Source organism: Streptopelia decaocto (assembly GCF_964273445.1).
Source record: "Streptopelia decaocto genome assembly, chromosome: 3".
NCBI lineage: Eukaryota > Metazoa > Chordata > Aves > Columbiformes > Columbidae > Streptopelia > Streptopelia decaocto.
Genome location: NC_138656.1, coordinates 74,825,886 through 74,839,329, shown reverse-complemented (window position 1 = coordinate 74,839,329; position 13,444 = coordinate 74,825,886).

Below are 13,444 nucleotides of genomic sequence, written 5' to 3'. Positions count from 1 at the left end.
AATATTACACACTATTAAAAGCCCAGGCCCCCAGAAGTGTGCTGAAACCGAGTGGGCCTTCACTTCACATGGCTTGGAAACAAATGGGTATCAGGCTGGACATGTGTCTGTATCTGATGGAAACCTTGTTCTAATCAAAACGCTGGTGCTACTTTCACTTGCTCGCATACACACACCTCTCTCCCTCTATTAACACAACGCGAGCACGGTTGCAATGTCAAGCACCAAGAAGTTATGAAATGCCAGAATTAATTAAGCTTGTCCACATGTAGGCCTCACGAGCACCCCTTGCTCACAGGACCATGCACTGATTTTCCCACAGAATTGCTACCTGCTCAGCATGCCATATGGGAGATGCTTGTCCTGTGTGAGACAGGAAAGGGATGCCTCCTGTCTCCTCCTGTCTCTGTCGCTGGCCAAGCAGCTCTGGTCCTCGTGCTCCCTCACCGCTCTTCAGCCAGGGCTGGTTGCTCCTTGGTGCTCTCGGTGGGCCCATCGGGAGGACGGCTGAAGGCTCCACCTGTGTCATTCAACGGGAGAGGAAGGTGGTATCCCTATACATGACAGAAAAAGCAACAAAACAGGGGAGTTGCAAGTCAAATATTCTCTTTGGGTGCCCAGATCTTACAGGGCAGTTTATCCCAACTAAGTGTTGTTTGACTGTAGCATAGCTCATCCTAACTGCAGGAGTCACTGGGAATCCTCAGCACCTCAACTGGAGAGTCCTATACTCTACAGCCTGTGAAAATTCGGGTGAAGTGACTTGCTCCATGTTAAGCACAACTTCTTGGGTAACAGCCAGTGAAGAACATGTTCTCCCAGGCAGCACCAGCTCCCTGGCCCTTCCATCCACCCCACTCCTTTCAACAGAGACCACCACCAAGGTGTGGGCTTTACAGATTGGAGCCTCCTTTGGCTCCTGATGGCAAAGGCCATGGGGAAAGATAACGAGCATCCTGTGAAGACCATATCATTACTCACATCCTTAGGGGCTTGACTCAACCTTAATTCTGGCTTTTCTCAACCTTCTGAGCTTGCTACCTCAGTGCTGTTCCCACTGGCTGCCTGAGCAAGCTCCTGGGTTTTGGAAACCACACACATGAGCACGACTTGTCCTGCTCTGTGGCTGGCCTGGGGTATGGCAGGACAATGCAGCAGGACTGGCATTTTCCATCAGTGCTGTTGGCCATGGCACTGCTGCCCGGAGCAGCCTGCCACCCATGATGTAGACTAACACAGGTGAGTGGTGAGCCTCATGCTCTTTCTCTCCATCCCTCTTACCTCCCTCATCCTCCCCTTCCCTGCACCCAGCCCCATCCTCTTGCCTTCTCAGTGACCATCCCCAAGGCTCCCAGCTCCCTGTTGGTGCTGCCAGTCCTGCCACCATGCCAGCCACAGGGGAAGGTGGCCATCGGCTTCTTCAGTTTCCCCAGCCGCAACCTGGTGGAAGGAAGCTGTGAAAGGGCACCTTTTCTTTGGAAAAGCTGTTGCCTCCTAAGTGAGGGGACCCACACAACTGTGGGCAAGGGTGAGATGAAATACCAAGAGAAAAAAAAAGGAAGAATATATTTTCACAGTCTGTAGATGCAAAGTGAAACTATTTTGATAGATTCAGCTCTCCCACATTGAAAGGCCCAGAGTTTCTCATCTCTGACTTTACTCTGGGGCATGAAATTTCACCCATGACTTGACAAACCATAACATCCACAATGCTTTGAGGCTCCTCAGAAGCCTCCTGCCACCTTGACAAAGCTTACCTTCAGTGTTTTACTAAGTTGTTATTGCCAAATTACTCTCTATTTTAGGGTTTTCCTTATTTCAATGCACCATACTTTGCTAATACTTCCCCCAGGAGCTGAAAACTCAGTGGTGTGGAGCTGCTCTTCTTGTTCACACACTGACATTTCCATGGCTGCATACAGGCAGCCAGGGAAGAAAATAATGGAGACCACACTAGGAAAGTGTCCCCTTTACTGGCAAGCAATAACCACCAGCATTCCTGGGGATGGTGAGAACATTACTAAGCTGCTAAGCAAGAGCCATTTGCCTTTGGTCTCCTCACAGGGACTCATGTAGCTCAGCAGAGAGCAGTTCCAGCTTGGCAGCCTGTGTTGGACAGTCTTCATCTGCAACCCACATAGTGGACATTTATAACAAGATTGGTTTATGCAGAAGCATTTTAAATGAAGAGAACTGTGTTGAAGTCTGATCTTATGAAAGCTCAACCACGTGTTTGGCTTGCTTATGTTAGCTTAAAGGGATAGTAATTCTATATACTAACTTTGAAAAAATGCAATGGTTTTGCTTAATTCTGTTCTAGTAAAAGAACAATCTAGCCACAAGAGATGAAGAAATTGGTGTGTGTTTGCAGTCCGGACTGAGCATCTTTCAAAAGGAAATGGTCTATCTCAATGAAGTTGCAGAGAGGTTTGAAGGAGTGGATGACACTTGGTAGTTTATGTCATACAAGGAAACAACCAAGGATTAAAAATCTATTATTCTGGGATTACTCTATGAATTTTTTTCCTAGCATTACAAAACTATTTCTGTTTCCCTGGTGACAGATCATCTTTTACAATGTTGTCTAAATACATAGTACTTCATCTATTCTTTGTCACCATTGTCACACCCTTTGATTCATGAGAGGTAAGAAGATAGGTCAAAAAAAGAGGTAGCAGGTGATTGTACCACCTGTGAAATATTCAATGCCTAATATGTTGTTTGCTAGAGTTGATGCCCAGGTACTTAAGATACGTTTCCTGCTTACTTCTCCTTCTCCCTTCAATACAATTTCTTCTTTATCATTTCTATATCACCTTGGTCAGTTTTGGCATGGATATGTAGGAGCACATATATGCTCTGCCCTGCTTCAGGGATAACTAATATACCTCTCTAGAATGATTTTTAAAAGCGAGGAACGGGAAAGAACAAAAATGAAAGACAAGTACAATGCTTCAGAGACCTTTTGTCCTGGTAGACATAGGAAATAAATGGTGTTTGTCTCCTCCCCCTTTTGTAAAGACAGAGGTGGCATTAATAATGCAGAGTGCATCTCTCTTCAAGCTCCCTTGCAGCTTTTAAAGCATAGAGAGTAAATGGCAAACATACCTTTTATGTCCTTTTGAAACTGAAGTTAGGTCTTATTGTTAACAAGTGAAATTAAACTGGTTGTTGCTGTTTAACTTCTCTGTGCTATTTCCTCACATGAATTAGTCATTATCAACTCTACTTGGCAGTTATCCTCACAAAAAAAAAAAACAAACAACCAAAACAGAACAGAGAGAAGGGTTAAGCGCTCCCATACAATTTACCCAATAAATTTGTCATACCCCTTATATAGAGTTGTCCCTCCAGTTCTGCCTGTTCCCTAACATATCTGGCAGTTTGAACGATGTTGGTACTATTTGAGCAATTAGACATTCCAAGTGGAAAGGTTAATATACCCTACCCTCAAACGCAGGGTGTGTTTTGTCTTGTGCCTTCAACCACCCTTGATTGCACAACAGCCATGAAGTGGGAAGGTCTTCTTTCAGTTTCAGTATGGCCTAGATTGTTTTGGTTTAGCAAAAAGCCAGTAGTCCAATGGCTGGGGTGGGACAAACACACCTCGACTTGAACTTCATTGCTGTTCCCACTTTTAGAGTGTTAAATGCTTTGGTCACACTGGCACTGGTGCAAAACCGGTAAAAGATAACCCAAAAAAAGAAACACGTCTGATGAAGCTTGGACTAGGACCAGTCAAGGAGATATGAGATTTGTGGTTTATTTCTCTTTCTTTTGGTTCAGGAGTATTGGGATCTCGGTTTCTTTTTTTGGACAGTTCTTGGAGACAGCACTTTGGGGTCCAAGTGCAGTGGGAAGCCCTGGGCAGGAGCGGGCAGGGCTGGAGAAGTCCTGCAGCCTTGCACTGGGTGGGATCTGCAAGATGTCAGCCTACCAGGACAGAGATAAAACCACCTCCCAAGCCAGCTGGCCCAGGATACTACATCCTCAGCCTAAACCATCACTGAGGTTGGAGAGCAAGTGTGAATTGCAAATGACAGCCTCACAGAGGAGCGCCCCAGGTTGCTGGGTGGCCACCAGCCACCGGACCGGCTACCACAGCCGTCCTCCAGCAACAGCAAGGCACACCCCGTGGCCGGCCTGCCCGCCCTGCCCAGCAGGGATGCCTGGCTGCATAGTCAGGACCTGGCTCAAGTACGAAAAGAAAAATCTAAGCAGCAGAGAAGGAATTTTTGCAGGTTGCAGCCACCACTGGTGCTGCCCAACCACCCAGAGCCTTCATGGGAGGTCTGGAGTGCTGGTGGATGAAGGAGGTCAGGTGTGAGACGCCCAGCTGCTCCCTCCCATGAGTCTGAATGACCCAACCTGTGCTTGAGTGGTCCTGCAATACCCCACACAACTCACCAGGGTAACTTATGCAGCAGCCCCGTACTGGTAAAAAATGCTGAGAACTGGGCGCTCGGCCTCTCTACTTGTGGCTGGTGGTATTTCCCTGGCTGGGGTGATGTTGATGTTTGTAATGAAGCTTTGGCAGAGAAAGAAAGACACACTGTAACCATTAGCAGACTTTGCATTTAGAATTTATCTCAGAAAAGGACAATGGGTAACTCAGCATGATGGGGTTTTTGTGCAAGTTTGGGTCTATACCTTCCACTGTAATACCAGCCCTGGTCTTCACCATTGTCTTCCTCTGACCCAGAAAAACTTGACCGTGAAAGTGATGTTAGTTAGAAAATAATGGAACTGATAAGTCATTGCAGGCACATGTGTGTCTCATTATACATCAGTTCGGTTTCACTATATATTTTACACTATGTAACATAAATTTCACTATGCGCCACAAGTATTTCAATATGTGATAGTCAGAAAGTGGCAGTTTATACTAAAAGTTTCAGTATGTGGTAGGATATCTCAAATACTATAAATTCTCCTTTTAAATGAAATGCATTGTGTAGATTAGTAAGAAATGCAGTTGTTTTAGTTTACCCAATGTGGTTTTCTTTCAGAACAGTATTTGGTACTGTGTTGTTCAATTGCCATGCTTATTTTTATCATACATATTGATGGATGATTAAGTGAAAATTCATTAAACATACACCACACAGGACTCAAGCAACCCAAGTTCTGTTTCTTAGATCTTTTATCTCAACTCAATTGATACCATGTTAACAAACACACTACATTAATGAACAAAAGAAGCTTCCTGTGTGAATCTTCTTGTTGGCCTGTTTTTTTAAAAAATTAATTTTCTTCAAGCAAGTAAAATTTGAGGGACCTGAAATCTCCTGTAAAGGTGAATTGTTAAAGTAATCATCAGGTATATTAAGGGTCTGCACTGAATTGTAATTGATTGCAGATGATCACCAATTCAGAGGTGATCTGCACTGTCAGTACTGGATTGCTAATCATGGCTTTGAATCTGTTGATCATTTGATCGTACAAGTATGGTGTTAATCATGTCTTTTGCTAGCAAACCCCATCTCAGTTGCTGAAAAGGCATATTCACCGTGATACTACTACACCAAAAAGCTCTGTCATATATTAGAGTTACCAGGTCATCATATTTTCACACGTGACATTCTTCAGCACCAGAGGGCACAGATTGCCTTTGAAAGACACTTGCCATGAATCACAAGTATATAAAAACCAATCATGTAGCTTAGCAAAGCCAAGGCACATTTGCAGCAAGGACCATCTCCTGCAACCCCTGTCAAAGCCATACTAACACTTCCAGACCAGTGCAGCAAAGCGATTTCCCCACGTCCAGTGCCTACCATCAGAAATGCAGAAAGAAGAAAAAACATTAGGCTAAATTGTGGGTATGAGTTACCCCTCATTCTTGTGTCCTCTAAACACAACCTACATCAAGAACAGCTCCATGCAAAGTTCTATTTCATTTGAAACACAGTCTCAGAAGAGAGCACAGGGCAATGCTGAACTCCAGCCCAAGAGAGAAACAGCAGCCAGTCACTTCTACTCTGGCTTCTGCCCCCTAATATATAATCGCACAGATAATTATCTAGCAATTTTGAATGAATAATTTTTAAATGCTAATGATCTGTACTGAAATTCAGTGTTTAGAAGAACTGGAGGTCTCATCTACTCTGTCTTGCACTCAGAGGACAAGTGTAACCCTGCACCGGCATGACTCTGGGCAAGCCACTTATAGAGTTACAAAGGCCATGGATTAATTAGAAACTGGGTCTTTTAACATAACTGCCCCATTGCAGGCCCAGCAGACCTCATTGGCTCCCTGCCAAATAGTTCAAGCACCTATTAACCAAGGAAAAGGTAAAGAGCTTGGGTTGTAACGTGCTGGATTTCAGCCCCGTGGTTCCAAATCTCCTAACCCGCAAGAGCAGCTTATCTCCGTTCGGAGGTCAAAGACCTTGGCAAAGCCCTGTTAACAGGTGTGTGCTGGCACGAACTCAAACATTTGGCTCTTCAGGTTACACCAATTCCTTGACTTTTTACAAGCAGGGCAAAAAGAGCCACCAAAGCAGACAGTGACGCACTTGGGGCTGGCCTGAGTCAGCTTATGCTAACTTATTTGGCAAAACATGTCACCACGTGTGCTTCCTTAGCTCACAGGAGCTGGAACCAAATGCACCCAGTATACAGCTTGGCTATCCTACTCTTCCAGAATGTAAGACCAAGACCCACAGTACTCTTTGTTTGTAGTCTCTGCCTACCATAAGAAACAAACGCTGCCCGAGACACATCACAAAGCAAAGCTGTATCAGAGGTTTTCCAGTGACTGCATTGAAGGAAACTGGAATGTTTTTGTCAGAAGTGAGGCATGGGCACAGGCCAGAGAGCAATGATTACTGCTTTTGTCCCAGAGGATGGCTGGGTGCAATGAGAGGTGCCTTCCCATGCCCTGCCTGAAACCTTGAACCATGGGTTCCCCCAAGTGCTTCCTCTGAGGCAGCTTGAGAGCAGTCCTGCATTAGTCTCAATAAAACCTGTGCTCATCTCTCTGTTCACAGAATCACAGAATGTTAGGGATTGGAAGGGACCTCGAAAGATCTTCTAGCCCAATCCCCCTGCCAGAGCAGGAACACTTAGATGAGGCTACACAGGAATGTGTCCAGGGGGGTTTTGAATGTCTCCAGAGCTGGAGACTCCACAACCTCTCTGGGCAGCCTGTTCCAGTGCTCTGTTACACTCACTCAGAAGTTTCTTCTCAAATTTAAGTGGAACCTCTTGTGTTCCAGTTTGAACCCATTACCCCTTGTCCTACCGTTGGTTGTCACTGAGAAGAGCCTGGCTCCATCCTCCTGATACTCACCCTTTATATATTTATAAACATTAATAAGGTCACCCCTCAGTCTCCTCTTCTCCAAGCTAAAGAACCCCAGCTCCCTCAGCCTTTCCTCATAAGGGATATTTGGGATGAAATAAAGGTAATGTTTTAAAGTGCGTCTGCTTTCCAGCATGACCAAACCTGAGCTGTTCCTGTTTAAGAAAAGGAGAAGAGACAACAGTGCAAACTCTCCCATATTCACTTATTTCTGTGTTAGATCTGGGCTGAGATATATACAAAGCAATGTATTTATGCCCCAGATTCCACTGCCGATACTGCAAACAAAAGCTGAATTACAATGATTCTCCTGTAGTCAGGTTGCTAGTCCGACAAGTTTTGGAAGGAGGGAAATATATTACACACATCCTTAGAGTCCCCTCCTAAGCACTGTCAGCCTATAATTTTCTCTTACTCTTATTACTGATCATGTATAATTGATGTTGAGCCATCCTTTAGCCATCATGAAAGTTACATTATCTAAGTTGTTGCATTACTTTCACTAACTCATCCTGTCTGAAGTTTTCAGTATTTCTTCACTGAAAAGGCAGAGCAGCAACAAAAGTTCACAAGATATATACCAGCTCATTTATCAAATCCAAATCTTTGCATTTGACCCCATGAAGTTTCACTTACAGGCTAAAACACATGATTTCAGGAAAGAAATTGCAGCATAGCTTGCAGTTATTAGTTGTGATTTCAGAAGTAGTTGGCATTGGCTTGAAAAGAGCAGTTTCGTGTGTACCAATAACATTTAACAAAGGACTTTTCCACCTTTGCTGACTGAAGAAGTAGGACCATTTGTAGCGTATAATTACACTGTTGAGTTTCCGTTGTTTTGAATGTGACCTACCTTTTTTCCTCTTTACTCAGCTATGGCTGAAGCTGATGTCTGTTCATCAAAATCCTTCTGTTTTGAATCAACGTATCTCCATCTATGCAAATCTGAAATACTCACAATGCAGTTCATATTCCTGAGAGCTGAAACATTCCTGTGGAACATCTCTGCCACATTCGTGTTTTACGGATATTTTTCTGTTTGAAGTCAACTTCTACAGGTTTTCACACAGAAAATTTTTGTCAGCCTCATTTCCTCCAGCTTTAGCAGCAAAACATTGCCATCAGTACGCAATGGGCAAGAACCTTGCAAAATCACACCTTAGAGAAAAAAAGTTGATAAAAAGGTTTTCTTGGCATGGTGTAAAAAATTTCCACATCAGCATCTTCCTGCATTCTTTTCCATTGATTTTCTTCAAATCAGCCTTTTGTTATTTAAAAAAAAAAATGAACAAGCATTAGTGCTTTTTTTAGCTCTCATTCATAACAACTAAAGATTTCAACAACACTCCATGGCAAACAGTTTTCTGCTGATCTTACAGAAGGAAAAAGACCAGTTAGACCAAACCTTCTAATTCACTGCTGCAAATCTATCCCTCTCACCAATGTTCTCTTCAGGACAGGAGTAGCAGCGTTGCTTCACAAGATTGCTTGAGAGTTTTGATGAAAAAAGTTCTTTTCTTGATGTTTGTACTATGGCTGTTACGCTGTGAGACATAAAACAACTGCAAAATTCATCGTCTGTTTAATTCCACCTGTGTGGACAGGGAGGCATTTCCCTGTTCTGGAACTGGGGTTTGCAATATTGTCCATAAGGATGGCAAAACCTTCAGCTTTCATTTGCAAAGTTCTCCACAAATACAGATGAAAACCACAAAGGAGACTCAGCAGTCACTTTTGTGCTTTAAGCAGGATGGGCAAATGAAAATAAACAGCTTGTCAATTTAAAAGAGCACCGTGAGAACTCCTCTGCAGTAGCACAACACATTCTACCTTCTGGACAGCCACAGAAAATGAACAAATCGCTTGTTTAATTCTGGATTTCTATACCTAGATATCTGCTGGTTCCCATTTCCCATAAGCACAGGATAACACTGAAAACACCACAAGTTTCATTCTACCGTAGTAACAGAAAACAGCAGTCACAAAGAGGGCAGCACAGAAAAGTATCCTGTAATCAGCACTTGTCTTCTGAAGCTGGCATGTCTAACAATTTCCTCACGTTTTATTTTTTAATTTTTAAATTTTAACATCTCACTATTTTCACAGAGCTGGCAGATTGAAAGTGTTGGGAGAGGAACAGACCAAACCCAAACAACTTCTTACACGCAGAAGCGTCAGAGGATGCTGCAATCCCAAAGTGAGCCTAGGAAACCGAAAAGCTGGGGAAGGTTTCTGCTGCTACACAGGGGTTGTCCCTGGGATTAGGCACCAAGGCACGGCCTTTGGAAAGGACATTGCTCAAAAAGGAACAAACCAGTGCTGGTGTAAAGAAACCTCAGTGGGATGGACAAACCGTGAATCATTGCAGCCCATACAAAAACCCATGCAAAAAATTAGCAGTATGAGCAGATCAAATTAATTCTCAACAAGTGCCATCACAGATCAGATTCGCACCTTCCCAGGAAGCTGACATTCGGAATTCACATTTATCCCTCAATTGTTTCTGTGGAAATTATGAAAACCACAAAAATTAAACTCAGGAATCAACCCAGATCCTCTTTGTGCTCCGACTAGGCATATCCTAAACCCTGGGTGACGGGACAGAGAAGCAGCAATACCCCAGAGCATACTGAAAGCAATTATTTCCATCTGCCACACACAACCTAGAAACCTGAAAATTGTTCAGCTAGTAGAAATCTCACACACTAGTGAGTAACCAGAGGCAAGCTACTGCTTTCTTTCACAAATGGTTATAACGTTCTGCAGATGCCACAAGTGCTGTTCACTGTTCTGCCACACCTGGTAGGGTGGATGTTTAGGTATTTGTCTCCAGACTGAGTAGTATATCAAGCAGCAGGTGGAAGAAAAGAGAAGTGCATAAAATGCTGACCCACTGCAGAAATTACTCTTTCCTTTCGGTCTGCATTTGAAAAGTACTAGACTCATCATTTTTTCCCCTTCTTTTGAGGAAAAGCTGGTAATGACCCAATTAACTACTTGCAGAAAGATAATTGCTTTGAGATTATGAAGTTATTTGTGCACGCAACCACTGTTTGTCAGAAAAAGTAATTTCATGATAAATGCGTAGGACTACAGCACATACAAACATTGATTTAAGTAATGCAGTTGCCATAGTTCAGCCCATAAAATCCCCAGATATTTAGCTGGTCACTGACCTTAAGATTATTGGCCACTATCAACCAGACCAGAGGTGTCACTCCATCGATGCACCAGCACTGCCCCTCACTCCTACACATCTGTCTTTTAAGCTGCTCCATCCACATGTTTGCACCATCCACCCTCTTTCCAACAGGGGCACAGCGCTGGGTGGGGTGGAGAAGAGAAAGGGAAACCAGCTGTAGGCACCATCACTGTAGCCATTTAAGCCCAGACTATTTGATAAAACAAGGACAAGTTCAATCTCTCTATGATCAACTTGTGTAAAACACTCTAGGAAAAGCAAAGGGTTATTATCTAAAGGCACAACATAACCTTTCAAAAGCATAACCATTTTCTTCTTAACCATAAATATAGGGCTACATAGACCTGTCTCTGTCTTCCACAGCTTGATGAATGGCTACAAATGTTGCATGTTGATCAAAAGGACAACTAAGCAGATTCTCAATCATTATAAACTATTGAGAAGTAAGCATGCTAACGAGGGAAACAGGCGACCTATCTTCAAATGACATGAATGAAGTCTGGTACCTGGCTCTCTATGCCCAGGCTGTCAGTCACCCAAGCTACTGGTGTGACCAGCAAAACCTCAGCCGCCCAGACTGAGTCCCACACAGGGAAGATGAGCTCAGATTGAATTACTTAGCAAAGAGCCAGTTGTTGGTTTAGCAGGACTAGCAGAATTTTAAATAAAAGATGAGGTCACACACTTTTGTTTGTTTGAAGAGTCTCTGTTAGTAGCAAATGCATAAAGCAAAGCTCTTGTGCTTGCTAGAAGAGACATTTTAACTGATGAAAAATCTGCAGTTACTAAACTTGTCACAGTATTCCCCATGAATTTCTCAATAACAGAGCAGTGGACTGGCTAGAAGCAGAAAGGCTAGGCAGCCACTCTCCCATTGTTAAAATAACTGGGATGTCTCAAGATCCTCAATTAAGATAACAAACTAGCTCTTGTGGTCTGATCTTGTTGAAATATTTTGGATATTCTCTATTTCTGACAGTCCAAGGAATTCTATTATTTTGTTTGACAAAAGAGGCAAACCCAGTAGATCTGCATGATGAATCTCCACATAATCACCCTCCAAGTCAGATCAAAGAGGAGCTCTGTCTCACACTGCAGCATTCATCCCCCCCTTCTTATTTATTGGGAGATGCATTTACCAGACACAGTATTTTCCAGAAGGGAACATAAGATCCAGGATCTAAAATACTAGGAATGCCACCTCCCCCTAACCATACATACTAACCTCAGCCTTATTATCAAGGCAGTCAAGAAAATCTGAGGGTGCTGCGCTGCATTTGTTCAAACTAAACAAGCCAAGCAAAAGATTTTTAAAATTTTATTTATGAGATGTGAAAAAGTTGCCTTCTACTCTCCAAACCATAGTGCTAAATACCAAAGACACTGTGAAATGGGCGCCTCTATTATTCAAAAAATATTTGTGTGCTTTTGGTAGATTAATTGCATTTAACATTTTGGTTAAACACACAAACAAGCACAGCTTTTTGTTGTTGCTTCAAATGAAGCCAGAAAGAGAACAAAAGGCATTCAACAGAACCAATTTAGGTTTATAAACATATTAATTTTAAGAGCGCTATGTGTACACTTAAAATGAATTTAAAGCAGTCAACCTTTGCAGTATGATGCCCAGTTTCACTGTATCCATGGATTATTTAATCCATAAATCCAGATGCAAGTTGTCACAGACACTTCTTCGGAGAGCTTGCAAAGTTAAAAGTCAATGTTTCCTATTAATTAATAATTGTTTTCAGCTGTTTTGGCAAGTGATTAAAACGAAGCGTCTGCCTTTAATGTTACAATATGAAAGTTTTCTTCTTTAGAGGCCTAAGCACCGAGTGGGAATTACCTCCTTTGCAGGAAGGTGTCATACTTGATTGCTTGGAACATTTGTAAGCAAATAAGATGAACAGATATTGTACCTACCAGTGCAATGATTTCCATACTGCTTCCATTAAAACTACCCACCGAGCAGTTTCAGAAGAACATCAGCTGAGATAATTAAAACAATACTTCTCATGTTAATAATGGAGTACCATGCTATGAAAGACCCATCCCATAAAGAAACTGTACGAGCTGTACAGCATTTACTAAACTAGGCTGTCTTGCAAATTCAGTCACATGCCCTTTAAACTGTGTGCTACAAAGCCTGACAGCACCTGACACTCCTGAGCTCCAAACCATCACCAAGATATTACTGACAAGCTCACTCAAAGTGTCAGCAGATGGTTCCACGTAACGGCAGTTCTGACTAGTGCCTGCTCCACAGCAGGGTTAAATCAGGCTTCAAAAAGGACCTTCTGCCATAAGTAGTCTTCTAAGCATCGTCTCCTATTCCCAAACTTCCCAATTCATTCCCCCAGCAAAACCGAAATGATAGTTCTTCTGGAAGCTGAATTTCCACATCCCTGCAGAGGAAGGACAGCAGATTTCACAGCACCAGCTGAGAAACTCCACTTGCAAAGTGCAAGGTACTGACATTAAAACATAAGCAGCAGTGAGATCTTCCATATCTGAACACCAGACAACTCCTTGAGAAACTTTCCTGCTGCATTGAGAAGCTTGTGAAGTGAGGAAAAGTGCAGGATTTGAGCTCCTTTCTTTCTGGTAAATCATGGGAGTTGCTGCTAGCTCCTCCTAGCACTTGGCTTCTGCCTCCAGTTTGAAAAACTTTTAAGATGTTCTTCATTTGTTGAGGTAGGATTTCTTTAGGCTAAATAGCATGCTTTATCTCTGCAAGGTAATTAATCTAGATAAAGCTGCAGACTGTGCTGAGCCAGCAACAACATGGCTGTGCTCAGGGAGGGTATTAGTGACAGAATTCAGAAGAACTAGACTCAGGTTTAGGTCAGCCCTTTGGGGAAGGAGATGTTTCCACCAGTACAACACCCTTACTGCATGATCTGAATGGCAGAGGGATACTTCATTGCTCCACGCAA